The sequence below is a fragment of the Lagopus muta genome, chromosome 16 (genome assembly GCF_023343835.1).
Source record: "Lagopus muta isolate bLagMut1 chromosome 16, bLagMut1 primary, whole genome shotgun sequence".
In the NCBI taxonomy this organism is placed as follows: domain Eukaryota; kingdom Metazoa; phylum Chordata; class Aves; order Galliformes; family Phasianidae; genus Lagopus; species Lagopus muta.
This window is the reverse complement of record NC_064448.1, coordinates 12,654,015-12,670,323: the sequence shown is the minus strand read 5'-3', so window position 1 is coordinate 12,670,323 and position 16,309 is coordinate 12,654,015. Positions and strand designations below refer to the sequence as shown.

Here is a 16,309-nt window from a genome sequence, read left to right as displayed (position 1 = left end):
TGACAGTGATTTATTTTAATGACATGCAATGCTTCACTTTGCATTTGTGATTTCAAGACCTCTATAAGTTTATGTAAATGCTAGCTGCTGGGGCACAAGATAAAATCATGGCTCTTACTTACTTTCAGAATGTCACATAAATGTGAAAAATTGAAGAGTTGCTCCAGGCCAGCATGCTATATTCTGACATTGTGAGAATCTCTGCATCATACACACCCTGCTCTGATCAGGGAATGTTTATACTGGCATGCACTGAGGAAGAGGCAGAAAGCAAAGGACAAAGCAGCACATGTTGTCTGGATCCAGAAGCAGCGTCTCCTCATTCCCATGCTGCTTCATTATGTGGTATGTAGGGAAACTGGGATGAAAAAAAAACATCAGCAGGTATTTCAAGTGTGTGAGATATTCTCAGTGGGATCCAAATAAGATCAGGATATTTCTTGGAATTAAGTCACTTGGCAAGGTCAGAATTGATCCTCTCTCCGTGCCATCCTCATAATGGAGGAAGGTGAGTTCAGAGAGAAACTGCACGGTGGAAACATGCCTTGCTCCATGATTTTGCCTGGTTCTGTAATCAAATCTTGCCAAATGAAAACTGCAAGTCAAGGGATTGAGGAAATGTCATGAAAAAGAAACCCCAAAATAAATGCTCATTGAATAAATCCATCCATTTTAACTGAGGAGGAACAGGAACAGTGCCTAACCCAGCACGTCTGCTCTCAGCTGATCACTGAATCACAGTCTGACTTTGAGCCCAGCACTTTAATCTTGCTTAGCTTTGAGTTTCTCCTCCAGGAAGGGGAGATAACAGAGTACGTGTGCACCGGGCTTGCCCTAAGCAGAGCTGAAGGAGGCACCGTCCCACAGCAGCTGCAAAGGGACACCCAGAGCTTGGCTGTCCCTGCTCCATACAAACACACAGGCTCAGGGACAGGGATGTGCACTCATGAGGATGCTCTCTGAGCACATCCAAGGCAGTACTGCATTCCAGGTCACTGATGCCTGTGAGGGTGGCACCAATTTGCAGCCTGGCATGCCTCTGGGCACTTTGAACCTGTTGTCATTTTGCTTTTGCCAGGACATGTGCTTCTGTGCTGCAGGTGCAGGAGGACGTTATAGGTCCCTGTATGGAAGGGGCTCTGTTTGTTTCCGCCCTTAAAAGTGATTGCTTCTGAGTTTAAATTTTAGTTACACTGAGCTGTGTGGGACTACATCTCTTTCAGCACTACAGACCGAAGATTGCACTGGGAGCAGCACCAGTGTGAAGCAGAAACCAGCAAGGCTTGCATGGCTTCATAGGCACACCTCTTTCCATGCTATGCTCAGGATCACATCCTTTTCCTCTCCTTCCCATGAACTCCCACTTCCCATGCAGTGCATCAAGCTGAACAGGTTTAGTCCTTCCAGGTCCCACTAAAAGTCGTGCTTAATAGCTTCTTTCATATAGGCAATGCTGCTCAGGGGGACTTGTGACACGCACCAAAGAAAGAGCAGGACGAGCTAAAATGAAGGAGACTCTCCTCAATTAAGTGAGCTTCTCCATCTGGCCCATCTTTTGCCTCTGGCATATACATGCATACGCATAGTGAATACCTGGTAGCAACACTCAAAGCACCACGCAAAGGAGGAGAGAGGAAGGGGAAAGAAAATGTGATTATGAAACATCAGAGTGGATCTGATTGCGTCAAATTCCTCTGGAGGAAAAGACAGAGAAAAATCACCAGTACGCAGCACTTGAAGTCAATAAATGAAATTTACCCAATTCAGCAGAGGCGTTGGGGAAATCATTCTTGATTTGTCTTTGGTAGATTGACAAAATCTCTGTTAAAATTGTTTTAATGCATTTGTAACAAGGCTTCCAAATGCACTGAACTCAAGCCAGATCTCAGCTTAATAGGACTAGCCCTTCGTGTCAATCAGACATGTAGCTAGTGAGAAAAATGAACCTTTTTCTGTGCTCCTTATTCTCAACTTGGGCAAAGAGCCCAAAAATGTCTGAGTTTCACTTTGCTGACTTTCTGAAGGAAAATGTCCTTGCAGGAATGGAAAAGCCCCACGGCTGCCTGCAGCATCATGGAACACACCCAGCCCCAAAGTGCCCCTACGTCTTCTTTGTATGGTGTCTGCAGAAGTCAGCAGTGTTATCATGTAGGTAAGCTGTGGGCTGAACTTGGCTGGTTGATAATGAAGTGAGATGTTACAAAATGAAGGTAGGTTTTGCTCTCTGTGAGTCAACATCATTAATGAATTAATTCACTACTTAATTAATATACAAAGCCACAGAACTCTGTTGGTAGATGAACTGTCATCACGACACATTGCTCAAGGGGTCATTGGAGATTTCATTTTTTCTGCACCCTGCTTGTGTCAGGGACAGAAATCACATGCCAGGTGCTGAGTCATGGTGCTGCAGTGGAACTGCTGGGACCTGAGCTCCTTGGAAGAGATCTGCTCTTGTCCTCCATCTCTGAATGCAGAAGGCAAAAAGTCTGACGTAGGGGACTGTGGAAACCTTCCTCCCTCTTTTTAAGCAGGTCAAAATATCCAGACAGTCAACTCACCCTCACATGTGTGTGCTTTATGGTTGAGAAATGAGATTATTTTTATTCAAAAAAGGAGAAATACTGTATAACTCAGTGTTGTAACTGACAAGGAGAGCTGGAAGTCTTACTGATGTGGTGTTTCTCCAGAAATCAGTGAAACTCAATACAAACTTTGGTCAGAAATGAGATCTGGAGCCCTGAAGAGGTTTAGTGAATTTTTGCTAAATTGCACACTTGTTAATTGAAGATAAAACCTGGCAAAATTGAGAATCCACAGTGCGCCCAGAGCTAGGTACCCAAAATGCACTGAAGTCTTTGGGACTCTTTCCGTGCATTCCCATAGACTTCAGACAAGGGTTTAAATGAGAACCCTGGGATCTCTTCTCTGTGCATGACACAGATGAGGGCACAAAGGAGAGGAGTGGTTGCAACAAGGAGTACTGCAACTAGAAACAAGGGGAAGACATGATCACAGAAAAAGAACTGCACCAGGCATTTTGCAAATCTGATTCTTTATCAGAAAAGCAATTTCACAACTCTGTAAATATGCAGTGATTCTGTGCATTTTTTTTTTTTAATCTCTCTCTCTAATTGCACAAGAGGCCCCATTGCTGTAATGAAAAGCATCTGCCATTCTTTACCCGCAGACTGCAACCTGCATTTGCACTGCTCTCTCTCTTACAGATGCATGGGGAACATGGAGTGGAGGAACTTGGTCTGTTGGATAAGCAATTTCTATAGGGAAAACAGGGTGCAGGGAGTTCAGGGAGGGCTCTGACCCATTGTGCCCTCTGCTCAGAGGCTGGTATACCTCAGAACTGTGCGTGACTGAACACATGACAGAGCTTCCCCACCTTCCAAAGTGTAACTCCATGAACTTTTTTTCATTCTACACACAAAAAGATAATAATCCCCTGCCATAGTAAACCTTTAGATGAACCAGAGCCTCCTGTCCTTTCAGAAGGTTGAAGTGCCTTTATGCTCTCTTTGCTTTTCTCCTCACTGACAGCAGTTATCACTTGAAAGGATGTCCTCCAGGTCACATCTGCTACCAGCAGGACGCTTTTGAGTCAGACCTGCTTGACAGACCTCCAAAAATGTAAGGGATTTGCTATGAGGTTGGTGATCTGAGTTATTAAAAGTTAATCATAGTTATTTACCTATATCATTTTTTAGAACACCGGCACTTGCATTTCAAACCATTGTAAAGATGTGTCTAGAATGCAAACACAGAAATAATCTTGGTAATCAAAAGTTCATTAAAAGAGAGATACTGACGGCTCATTTGTCTCGTATTCCATCAGGAAAAGATAATTCAGATTGTGCTTCAGATCTGTGTGCTATGGAATTAACTGGATGGATTACAGGTGGGGTTACAGGTCCATAGCTCTTATTCTGCATCCTGGTTTGGGCTAACCTCTGCTGCTGGGCTCCTGCAGCCTCCTGCCCCAGCTGTGCCATGAACAAGGGAAGCACTGAGAGCCCTATGCAGCCACACTGTGTAAGGCTGCACTGGGTGGGATTTGATGTCTGGTTTGCTGTGGTTGGATAGAAGAAGGATAAACGAAGGCTATTTCTGAACACAGTACCCAAGGTGCAGTCTCATTAGTGGTGAATACAGAGGGAAATTCACTTCTCAAGTTTTGCTGGTCAAGCTATTTCAGATGCAGGCTTGGGTGACCTGGATGGCCCTCCCTGCACAGGGGGGTTGGAGCTTGATGGTCCTTGAGGTCCCTTCCAACCCAAGCCATCCCATGATTCTATGATTCATTTTGGCTGAAAGCTTTCCATAGGTTTCTGGAAGGAAGGAGGAAGAGAAGAGATCCTTAGCAGGAAACATTGGGGTGGTTGGTGAAAAGAAGATCCTTCAAAAAGAGCTGGCAAAAGTAAATTCTGGAATCGCGGTGAAGAACAGAGAGGAGATATAGCTGGAAGAACAAAGCACAGTTTTAAAATCCAAAAGGAAGCGTTCCCCATGAAAAAGTGGCAGCTTTCACTTTGTAATGGTTTCTAAAAAAATAGCTATTTCAGAAATCAGGCAAAAATCCTGTTCTGGACTCAGCGGGCCACGAGGCAGCATCGATTCCTACCTTCAATTCTCACCGGTGTCAAATCCAGTTTGTCAAACCACTGCTATCAACACACTTTCTCTAAGAGACAAATAAAGAAAAGCCCAGTGAAACCTCCAGCTCTGCACTGTTAGCGGCTTGAGAGCTAATGATGGGTGAACCTCCAAAGGTCTGAGATGTCCGTGGGAGTTACGTGCCTGGATCAAGGACATGATATGACCCAGATAAATTGAAGACAGAAAGGTAGATCAAAAATTGGGTCAGGCAGCCGTCAGTGTTTCTTTAAAGATGATAGAGGAACAGTTTTTAACACTTCCGAGGAGTTTTGTTGATGTTCTTCTGTACGCTCTTTGTTTAAAAAAATAAATACATTTTTCTTGCCTTCAAAATTCCAAGCTGCAGAAAATTTCCTCTTGTGATGAGAAGCATTCAAAACAAAAACATGTGGCCTGATTTGTCTTTTATAGAAATCAAAGGCTGTATTCTAAAGAGACTTCCTTTACCACACAAATGTAGCAGATGTTTTTTAAGATTATAGCTGCACAAGCAATCTACGGTTTGAATCTCAGAAGCATTTAAAGTTTTTTTTTAGAGGAAGAGTTTTTGTGTTATACTGTGATAAACTGCAACTATGTAGGAAAGGGGCTGTCTGGGACAGGTAATTAAGGTGATGGTGTACAGTGAATTTGGCCAGCATTGTTTTCATTCAGGAAAATAAAGTTATAAATGGTCAAACCATCTAAGCCTAATGTTTTCTTCCCGGGTTAATTAAAACATATTCTTAATGCAAAAGGTGATGAGATTAATTCTATGGTAAAAACAGACGAACAGAGCAAGATAACCCAAATGATATATTTGCATATGTATTGTTTATCACAGAATCACAGAATCATCGGGGTTGGAAAAGATCTCTAAGATCCCCGAGTCCAATCCCATCCCACCCCACCATGCCCACTGACCACATCCATCCATATCTCCACTGTTCTGGAGCACTTCCAGGGATGGTGACCTCACCACTCCATGGTCAGCCGTGCCACTGCATCACCACTAATAAGACATCATGTTTTAGTGGTCACTGCCCATGAGTGAAGCAACTGTGTGCACTGGAGCAAGCAGGACTGGAACTGAAGGCTAGGAGGGATCACAGGGGGGGACCCTGTGTAGGTGTGCCTGGGTTCAGCTTAAAACAAAATGTCAGATCGTGATCCTCCCTTCTGGCCTTAGCAATGTTCTTTGCTCTAACTACACAAGCTCGTGCAGTTCCCAAGTGATTGACTGATCTCCAGGAGTTCTGCCTCCTGGCTGTCTGCGGGGAGCTGCGCTGAGAGTCCTGCAAATCAGATCCTATCCGTTTCCTAAGCAGGAAAGTGAGGATATAAACCATTTCTACAGCCCTCCTAATGGATCCCAAGAGTATTTGTCACTGTATATTCTGGTCAGACAATGAGAGGGGAAAAAATGGGCAGGAAGAGATGAGGGTGGCAAGCCAGGTTGTGAAAAGGGTCACCCCTGGGACACTCACTGCATTTCAAAACTCTGGACTCTGCAGTAAGCAGCTGCAGGGTTGGGGATGGGACATTCAGCCAGTGAGCAGAAGCCCTGCTTCAAGCGCTGCCCAGGACATCAGCCCAGCCCTCTCTGTTTGCTTCAGCATCACCATCAGCTGCACCCTCAATAGAAAATCAAGCACTTGGTAACTAGCAGAGGAGGTGGAGAATGTTGAGTTTCACGTCAGAATTAGATATTGCAGCTTTTGCTCTCCTGGTTAATGTGAGAGTATTGCTGGCAGGAAAATATGCCGTGTTATTCCAGGATTGCTCTCACATCACAGGAATTGTCTATTGATTTTTCTGAACTATTAACCCACTCTTTTCAGGAATGCAGTGATGGACAGTGATGTGGGCTAATCCTGCTTCTCCAATGAAGCCTGCTGAGGTAGATCCTGAGAGTTACATTATCCTGTGTTCTGCGCAGTGTGAGCCATTGCCTCCAGGAGAAAACTCCTGGACCATCTGCACGTGGTAGAATGTGGACTGGGGCCAACCCCATGCCCAGCCCTGGCTGGAAAGCTCTTTCTTCTCTGTGCATATCCTCTGCAACGCCATTCTCATTTTTCATTTGGCAATTCTTTCCTTCTTTTTTGAGAAATGTAGAAATACATCAATCTTTTCCAACTTTGGGAGATTTAATTGTAAACTATTTACTGAACTAGAGGAAAGCAGCCACGGGAAAACAGAGAGGTAGGTGAGGGAGGGCAAGTGTGCCTTTAAGCCTCTTTTTGTCACCCATGTTGTCTGGAGGAAGTGTAACTTTCATGTTTTACTTCCCTCAGTGTTGGGCAACGCAACCTGAGCACACAGCAAACATGCTCTTGCCCTTGTTTACACTCTCCCTAGTTTTCCTGAGCCTCCGAGTTATACAGTAATGCTCAGATAGGAGTTTACATTTGTTTGTTTATTTGTTTGTTTCTAGGCAGGATAGCAGCAGAGCAATCAGCAGGTTTCCTGGTGCAAGAGGTCAGAACCAGCGAGGAAGGGAGAAGCAGAGGGCAGGGAAGCAAAGGGCACTGCTGCTTCTGCCCTTTTGCCGTTGGCTTCGTATCATGCAGTGGGAAGTGGCTGCACAACTGCCCTGTCTCCTCTCCTGCAAAACAGCAATGAAATTCTAACCCGGCCCCAGGATTGCAAGATAAAGAACAAAACTTGTAACAAAATTCTTGGGTGTATGTGTAAAAAGACAAGAGGGTTTGCTGCACCAAAAAAAGCATTAGAAGTAATGCTTTTAGTATACACGGATGGTTTGAGAGTGTGCACTTCAGGAAAGAAGCCTTAAGTTAATTAATTCTTTTTAAAAAAATATTATTATTTAACATTTTGTCACTTCTGAAATGTTCCCATTTACAAGATTGTCTAATGATGGTCAGACACCACCCAAGAAAAATTGTTCATTCCCATATTGATTGCTCCACGGTAAAAGCTGGCACCTCTTCTGGAATCTCCAATACCAGTGTTCATTTTTAAAAGCTCTAACATTATAACTGCAATGAATCACTACCAGCACATCATCTTCCAGTTCTAGATGCTCTTCTCTGAAAACTAGGGAGGACCAGTATTACGATAATGAAATTTCCAGCTATTGGAAAACAGTGTACCAAAATCAGATTGCAGTTACACCAACTAGAATTATTTCGCATTTCAGACATCAAATTGTGTTTCGCAGCTATCATGCAGACACATCCATATTTTCCAGTGGTTACAGGATTTAACATGATTGATTAACAAGGTTAGACCAAGCAGATAGGGTTTCTAGTCTGCTTTGGGCTTTTTGAGCCACACCATTTTCCAGAACTGTGTTTCCTTGCTGTTCCCATTCGCCTATGTGAAATCATAACTTTGGCCTGAGAAAAATACACAAAGAAATGAGCCACAACTGAGCCCAAGGGCTATCACAGAGCTTTTGATCACCACTCACACACAGTTAAACTGTGGGGGAAGGTTTGTCATGGCAGAGCTGAGCTGCCCAGAGCTGACATCTCACTAAAAGACATCTCCATTAGCTCAGTCCAGCAAGAGTTCCTGCCCTGTTTAATTCAGGCTTCTTTAAATGAGACATTTACTGGAAGACTTTACAGCAGTGCTTGCAGGCTGCTGAGCGTGGAGAGACTGTGTTGAGTGGAAGAGTGAAAATGGAAATGTAAAAGCAAGAGGAGCCATCTCAGAAAGACTGTTGGACTGGTGGTGGTGGTGGGGTGGGGAAATTGAGAGAAAAAAGCAAGGTCCTTCTAATCAGCTGGTCTTTTCTCCAGAAATTCTATAGCCACAATATCTGAATGTGGCAATATCCAGAATAAATAGGAAAAAACCCTTGATCGAGTCAAGTAAATCCTGAAGTAGGATTTAGAAAATTAATACTATGCATATCATAGACACGGCCTCTTCCTTTCTCTGGTGAATTGAAAGAGAATCAGGGTGCTGACAATAATGCTAAGAATGAGAGTTAGCATTATTTCAAGAAGAGTGGAAACAAGACCTAACTTGATGTGTTGTTTAAAATAAACCTCAGGGATGTCAGAAAAGACCACTAAGTACTGCTTGAGATATAAGGGGGACAAATTACACTCTCACGGTTCCAGCATTGTGCCCCATTTATTCTCTTTGATAACCTGTGGATGAGCAAATAAATCCAGGATATTTCCCACTTAAATTTAAACATTTAATTGAGATAATTGAGGCAAACACTTGTCCTATTCCTCAGTTACAGTCAGGAGAGAGACCAGTTCTGGAAAACGCAGTCCACCTAGGATAGCTTATTTTTGTCCATTTACCTAAGAAATTATCTAGACAGATAATGCCAGTCAGCCAGGTACAACAGATCAGGCGATTGGTGAGTAGCAGCAACCCAAATGTCCTCTGGTAAGTTTGAAACATTCGTCAAGAAAATATTAGAAGGCACAAAAAAATTCATTACAAATTCTGCTCTTGTTCTCTGCCACTTCTATTAGTTTCACAGGAACACTGTAGCAAATTATTTTAATGAGAGGAAGATCATGGGAACATCTGTTTTTGTTTGTTTGTTTGTTTTTTAATTGTATTATTTTTTTATTGAAAACAAGAGAATTCTATATGGCTTGAAAAAGATTGAATAATTTTCTAGGAGATACTGCTTTGTCAAATACTCAGGCAGCACAGTATAGGGGAAAGAACTGCCTGAAACCTCTGGCCTGTGCCATTTAATGATGCAGACTGTGTGATCTGTTTTCTCTTCTGGACTGAAAGTCTATTAACTGTGACCAAATTCTAAATTCTTACCTACAGATATAATAATGCAGAAATCTAAAACACTTCTAATGAATGACTACAAAAAAAAAAACAACCCAACAACTCCTCAACACTATGTCATCAAAAATGTGTAGTCAAAAAAACACAGTTACACACAATTGAGATGAACTGCTCAAGACAATTCTATTTTTCAAAAAAGCACATCTACAGCAAATTGTTTGAATGGCTACATGATCTATGGACAATCCATGAAGCAGATGTAGCAGTAAGATTTGTCGATCAATGGACATGCTCTGTATTACCAAAGGTTGCCATGGAACTCCAAAACCACCACCATCTCCTTCTACAACAAACAGTTTTTTTTTTTTGTAGTCAGTCAGGTTTTTTGACTGCTGTGAACAAGAGCGGGTTACAAACAACCTTCCAGCTGGGGAAAGTCTGATCTTTACATTAGGAATAGTGGAAAGAGCTGGTGTGCATGGCTTTGTCTCCAGCAGCCCAGCACCATGCAAGAGGGCTTTTGAAGGGGCAAGAAGTCAATGACTTGCTTCTGCTTGAGGACACCGTAACACGAGTCTACATGTTGCTTCTCAATTAATTTTCTATTTACATCCTCTTCTACCTGACTCTGTTTGCACAGAGAATTAATATTTGCAGGACTAATGGAACCATCCTGGGCATCCAGGAAGAAAAAGAAAAGATGAAAAAGAGGGGAGAGAGACCCTCCCCTACATCCTCAGTGTTGTGTTCAGCAGCTTTTTCTATTAAATTGGCAAGCGTGTTGGACTGGTGACTAAACATGGCTTATCTTTAGAATTAGATGATCCCTTCAGCGTTACTTAAAAAGAATAAAACACTCAGGGAAATTAAAATATATATATCATATTTTACTAAAACCCAATTAAACTGTCACACCCTCTTCTCTCTGCAGTTCCTCTGGCACTATCTGAGCCTGATAGCGCAACGAGAGACATTAGATCTCAGCTGTGGGCCTTGCTTCCCCTGTTTGGACTATGCTCAGCCTTTGCACCATTCAGACCCAACTGGTTCACAGACAGGATTGTGAACGGGAGCTTAAATGGCATATTCATGGCTTTTTACTATACTTGTGTATGGTAACTGTTGAGTCATGGCCTGAAACACTGATTGAGCACCTGGGGAAAAGACCCAGTCTGTGCTGGGAGCACAGGTGAAAGCAATGTCAGTGTGACCACAAGGGATGGAGCTTGGCTGCACCTCTCTTAGACCCTATTTAAGGTCTGGCTGCCACTGGGGTAGGATCTCTGGTTGGAGATCCCTTCTTTGTGGAGTTTTCCCTGTGAATCTAGATCTTTGGAGATGGGTGAGCGCTTTTCCTTTGTATCTTTCCAATTGTGCTGTTCCCTTTGTCGTTGTATTTCCTGTATTGCCTTTCTACTGCCTTGATCTTTCTGGTTGTTTCGACTGGGCAATAGCTGATTCCAGCTCCCTGTCATTTGCAATATTTTCTTTAAATCTATGTGATTCTGCATAGAAGTTGTTTGCTTGGGTGCTAAGGTCAAGTTCTGCTTCCTCAAGTAAATAAAACACACTCAGGAACAAATATCAAATTCAACTGGTGGAGGGTAGCCAGTATATTTGAGAATAAGTTAATTTTTCCTCCAGCGAAGTGGGAATTGGCTGTCTGCTGCCCACAGGACCAGGCCCCAGCCATGCTGTGCCCAAGGACCATACAGGGAGAGAAGGAGATGAAGTGGGCCAAGTTCATGCTAGGGAGTAGCTTAGTAGTTCACTGTATAAACAGTTTTGTTCCAGTCCTGGGAATGCTTCCAGATATGTTTGAATTTACTAACTTAAATGCAGCCTTGAAATCCCTGTGTCTGGAATGCCACTCCAACATTTCCTTTGTGAGCAAAGAGAGAGGTCACATGGGCATAACCACATCAATTTAATAAAGTAGACTGTAAAAAGCAAGTAATTATAAAAAGGCAAAACTGACTTAACAGGATGGTAACTGGAACCCTTTTATAAAATAGGTTTACATTTTCTACATAACACAGTAGTTTGTTCTTGCTGGAGAGGATTATAGTCTCTCCAGTTGGGAATGTTAGTAGAAAGCACATGTTTATCTCTGAACTGTTAACTGAAATCATGTTGTTATGTTTTATTCTAACAAGCAAGCATTCCTAGATGCATGACAGGTCATAAAATATCATGATTAATACCAGGAAGTAATTCAGAATAAGGTAAGTCCTCTTAACCAATATACATTCCTAGGATTAGGCAAATGTTTGATCAAGGTGCAAGACAGTTCAGAGGAAGAAGTAAGAGAGAAGGGTGAAAAGGAGAAAGGCTGAAGGAGAGAGAAAGCAATCACACCTGGGATTTGACTTAAGGCTGCATTTTCGTGGTTCCCTCCAATTCATTTCTAATTTTCTGGTTACTTTTCTGATGCTGCAAATGTTTGCATATTCTGTTTCAGATGAAAGTGTCTGCACTGGTCCTTGTGCTATAGCTTTTTACACACATCTTCCATTTTTTACAGACAAGCCTGGATGCAAATATTTGTAGTCTGGAGAAGCAGTTTGGCAACCTAATTTATAAGCGTTAATGGATAATTGTTAGCAATTAAATGTTTGATTACCCAACTGAGCCTATGGATCATGTTGCTAGATTTCCATCTGCTAATAGCTGTGTGCACAGGGGATCATGGGGCTGGAAACAGGAGCAAAGACAGGGGTGTAAAGATGCAAATCTAACTCAGCACATGTGAAGCTTGGTTTGTGAGAAAACATGAAGCTTTGCCACTCTGATCCTTTTGTAACTCTGCATTCAAAACTGTGGTGCAAATGTCTGCAGATTTAAAAAGTGTCCACTACATTAGATGAAGAATTAGATCAGTGTCTAATTTGAAAGCTCAGAAATGAGGCAGTTTTAAATGGATTTGAAGCAGCCTTCTGTCTGTCTCCAGGCATGGATATTATGCGGGGAGTTTCTGGTCTGTCACCAAAGGTTTGGCCTTTGTCAAGGGGTGAGGCAATTGTCACACAAACTTATTGCACAGCAGTGGCTTCACAGTGTACTGTGATTTGGAAAATTTGGCTGGCTTTGTGTTTGTTTTCCCTCTGCTTTTGCTGAGTTGCCCTCGCTGACTGCTGTTTAGCAACTGCACAGAGCGGGAGACGTGAGTATTGCACTGGCTACTGCTGACACTTGCATTGAAAAGCTCTGGATGCCGTGAGATCCCATAGGAAACAGATGGCTCCCTGTATGAGCAGCAACTCTCAGAACCCCAGAGCTGAAAGGGAGGACTTGTTAGATGATGGGAAGTTTCTTGAAGTCCTGAAGGAAAGCAAGATTCCCAGCCCTGGCAGCACGGGAGCAGCACCACTACTCCGCATCAATACGTAATCTTAACATGGGAAGCAAAGGTTAATGACTAATCTGTTTACCTGAGCTTCATTAATCAAAGATTTACTAGAAGTCAGAAGCCGATCACCACTCAGGCACAGACAGCTCTGCTTCCAGGTTAAAGAAGGCAACCACGCAGCCTGCACAAAGCATGTAACTCAATACTGAGCAATTTTCCCAGTGTGCAGATGACAAAGGGGAGCATCAAAGAGAAAAGGCTCTAATCAGAAGGGATTATATTGGAGCAGAAGGAAAGCCTCAGTCTCTTGTGATGTGAAGAAGAGTTTGGCTATGCTAACAGCAATATTATCAACCATCTGAGATGATTATGGGGTATTTTTATGTCGTGAAATATTGTCGTCTTCTCCTATACAGCTGACACCTCAATAACAGCACCTGTAAAGATTTAAAAGTTGCCAGAGGACTGCCAAAAATACCCAGCACAGGGGTGGGGAAACATTGGATGGTAGGCACAGAATGCCTGGGGAGCTGCCCTGCTACCCTTCCTTCAGTGCTGGTACGAGGCATGCTGTAAAATGCATCTGCTTAATGGGGCTATTCGGAACTTTATGTGTGTTGTGACAATTAATCTCCACATTATGATTCTAATTATGATCTGGAGGTTAAAGGCACTGAAGAAAAATTAAATACCAGCTTGGGCACTCAATATTGAATGTGCAGTTTAACCCAATGATTCAGTCTCATCCATGCTCCCAGAGTGACAGTCCATTTCTTCTGAAGAAAGCGTTGGAGGCAGAAGACTTTTTGATGACCCTGCTTTTCTCCTTCAAAGACAACTGCCTTACATGCAGCTCCAGAGACTGAGCAAACCAGATCAGAAAAAATTATATTTTTTTATTCAAGGCTGACTCATTGAATTCAAGGGACAGTTAATGCCTGTGCATGTGGGATTGTCACAGGCACTGGCTAGAAAAATATTGGAAAATGCTCAGCTAAACCAGAGAGTGCAATGCATTTTGCTTTGTGGTAGTCCGGGATTCTTTATGGTGGTCTCTTGCTGTGTCTCACAATTCCAGTTTTGTTTGCAACAAACTAAAAGAACTGTGCTAAGGAGGGAGAGAGTACATTGAGTACTGAGCTCAGGTGTGGTCACCACTCCAGGCACGGCACACAGGCATTTCCCTCCATTGGTAGAAAGGTGATGCTGCCAGTGCTGCATGGCACCTGTAGGCACTGCAGTCATTTTGTATCATTGGTTACAAAACACTGCAGCCATGCAAAGCTCCAAAGGGGCTGTGGGCAGCAGAGCAGGAGTAAGGAGAATCAGAGACGAGACCTACTTCAGGATGTAGTTGCAGACCCATCTACTTACTGCAATGAGAGGGATGTGTTAGGATGCTCCCAGCCAAAGGAGTCCCAGCCTCAGCTGAAACCTGCACCAACAGTCTATTGCTATGGTAAGAGGAAGAGCACATCTGTACTTCTAACACTTTAAAAGTATACAAGACATCTCTTAAGATCCTGGACTTCCTGTCCACCACACACAGCCCACAGACCTGTGAGTAGCTGTTGTTATCAAGTGTGGCACCTCATTTCCTTCAGCATTTTTCAACCACCAAAATGGATGCCTCATCGCACAAAACCGAGTGAAAACATTGGTTTGCAGACAAAGACATCGACCAGGTGCTCTCACTACTCTATCTGTTCACCAGGCATGGATGTCATTATCAGCATGTGGCAACCCTGACATCACTGTATGGCATCCCTCAAGTCCAGCAAGAGCGATGCGGCCTGACAAGGAAGATTCTGTTTTTAATAAAACCCACTTTGGCTGAAGGCAATGCTTCCCTTCTCCTGGAGAGAATTATCAGCTTCGTGTGAAGCTGTTTTTTGTATGCACAGAACTGTACACACTGGGAACTACTTGGAAAGTGGGAAAAGATGTCTGTGCGACCACAGATACACCTTTGTGCCAGGAATGGTTTTTAAAGACAATTTCCCATTTAATGTCATAACACTATTCATTGTTTTAATGCTCTTCTCCCTTCTCTATATAGATTTACAGCTCAAAGAAAGCATGCATCTGCCCTTGTTGTGAACAGAGCAATAAAAACAGATAAATATAATCAGATGAGCATTTGGAATTTATTTTGGAGTGCCTGAATCAGAATGAGAAGGAGACTCAGTTGGGAGTTTTTACCTGAGGATGGTTGGGTCTCCTGTGCAAGAGCCAGGGTTCTCTTTTATATAGAGTGGGAACTGCACAGGGGAAGGACTTAAAGAAATCTTTGGAGATGGATGACTGAGACTTTGTTCTGTTTAACACCAGTAGGACTAAACTGCATGGTTAATAGTATGCTACAGAATAGAGTTCTTTTTTTTTTTTTTTTTCTTTGTGATTTAAATCAAAGTGTGTGTGTGTGTGTGTGTGTGTGTGTGTGTATACACACACATTTTCTTCCTGAGAGACAGCTGCAGTATCTCTGGCAATTGGAATTAATGAAAGATGCTGCAATCCTTGCAATCAATGCAGTTACATTGATTTATATTGGTGTAGGAACTGACCTTTATGTTCAAAACAAATCCAATGATGGTAGAAGGAAAAAAAAAAAATCCTAATAAATATACATAAGATAAAATTATCAGAAGTGTCTATGTGAATTAGCAGAAAATCAGACCCGAGCTTATTTTACTATAGAACAAAAGTAGCTGAATCTTTAAAAAGGAGCATCTATTCATTGTCAGGTGAAAGCTGGGAGGAGAATGAGCATAGCTAAAAATCTAGCATCTGGGGAAACTGTCTAAGAAGGAAGTGAGGAAAAACTCAACTCTTGGCCCAGTGTGGTGTGGCAGCAGCCTCTCTGCACTGCTGTGTAATTCAGAGGAAGTATTTGTAGGAAATGGAGCCGCTGCAAAGGGATGAGCAGACCCAGGCATCTCTGCTCGTTGTCTATCCTGGTACCTGTTTTTGTAGCTGGAGGTGCTCAGTCCCACACCTTTACCTTCGTGTGCGCTTCTTTCCAGCCCCAGAAACAATCAACAGTCAAATCAACGTGATCCTGTTAGAAGGCTATCACTTTTAATATACATTAAGAAGCCTTCCCACAGCTACTTTTCCATGCCATGATATTAAGGGAATCAGCCAAAGAATCAGCCGAGAATGCACTGATAATGCAATTACTACAAGATTGATGTTTTTAAATGCACTGTTGTTGACAAAAAGCCCTCAGAAACCTGAAATGTTAATCTGTTTTTCTTTTGCAAATTGAGTACTGCCTGCTGTGTACATCCTTTTATTACTGTAGAACTGCTCATAAGCTCCAGGCTGCTGGCATTTATTTATTAAAAAAGAAAAAGTGTTAAGAAACAGCACTGAAACATTTTTCTGTTGGACTCCAAAACAAGAATAATTGGCAGATATGGGGGGGGGGAAGGAGATCCAAAATTCTGGCCCAGAAGTATTGACAGATGAGAACAGAAGGAGCAGTGTCCGTATCCCCAGGGACTCAGAGTCAACGAAACAAAGCTGACTTTCACAACTACTCGTCTAGACAATCAAGGGGCTTTT

The 16,309-nt window shown here is 42.7% G+C and overlaps 1 long non-coding RNA gene across 2 annotated transcripts; it reads left to right on the top strand.

Annotated features, from left to right (window-relative positions):
- Positions 1-10,649: 10,649 nt before the first annotated feature.
- LOC125701391 (uncharacterized) lies at positions 10,650-14,870 on the top strand. 2 transcript variants are annotated; one of them, XR_007380223.1, is made up of 2 exons: positions 10,650-10,732; positions 11,915-14,870. It is a non-coding gene; the product is annotated as an uncharacterized LOC125701391 (long non-coding RNA). The 2 variants fall into 2 exon arrangements; XR_007380224.1 differs by having other exon boundaries at positions 11,852-14,870.
- The last annotated feature ends 1,439 nt before the right edge of the window (positions 14,871-16,309 follow it).